This window comes from Grammomys surdaster, unplaced genomic scaffold (assembly GCF_004785775.1).
Source record: "Grammomys surdaster isolate TR1022 unplaced genomic scaffold, NIH_TR_1.0 125861, whole genome shotgun sequence".
Classification (NCBI taxonomy): domain Eukaryota; kingdom Metazoa; phylum Chordata; class Mammalia; order Rodentia; family Muridae; genus Grammomys; species Grammomys surdaster.
Genome location: NW_021620687.1, coordinates 1,786,351 through 1,787,028, shown reverse-complemented (window position 1 = coordinate 1,787,028; position 678 = coordinate 1,786,351).

The following is a 678-nucleotide window of genomic DNA, read 5'->3' as shown; positions in this document are numbered from 1 at the left end:
TCAAATCTGGGTGATAACTCAACCAAAATGAGGTCAATGTAAATGACTAGCCACGACGGGGGGCGGGGGGATTTGTTAAATTAAATCCAGCGTAAGTAGCAACATATCATGTAGTGAGAGTTACACATGTCAAATGAAGGAGTTTTATGAGGATTAATGAGTCCGTTATTAAAAAACGCTTTGGGATTCTTGGATGAATGGAAATGCTGAGAGTGGGGGCAGGGCTGGCATTTACAGATTGCAGTTACATCAAGGCTTGTAACAGACTCTGGGGAAATATAGAGAAAGCAAAATGGAAGAACCTAAGACACGTCTTCCTTACTGACTGTGGTCTTAAACACACACACACACACACACACACACACACATATTCAACAGTCCAAATACTTCATTCAGCAGAACACGTAGGCTGCTGCAAAGTTCTACAAAGTGTAATGTAAGTGATTACATGCTGTTGTAGTCTATAAGAGAAATACCCAACCAATTCAAAATGAATGTAGTCTTCTTCTCCATTGTGACTGTATAATGACCTCATGACAACGGAGAATGTCACAATGTTCTCTCTCAGATGAAGTACAAATCTAGGCAGAGGGAGTGGCAGAGCTCCAGGTTGATCCCTACTAGAGTTGGTCTGTCGGCATTGCCTGTTATCTCTAAGTACTCACAGGTTTCAGTAGT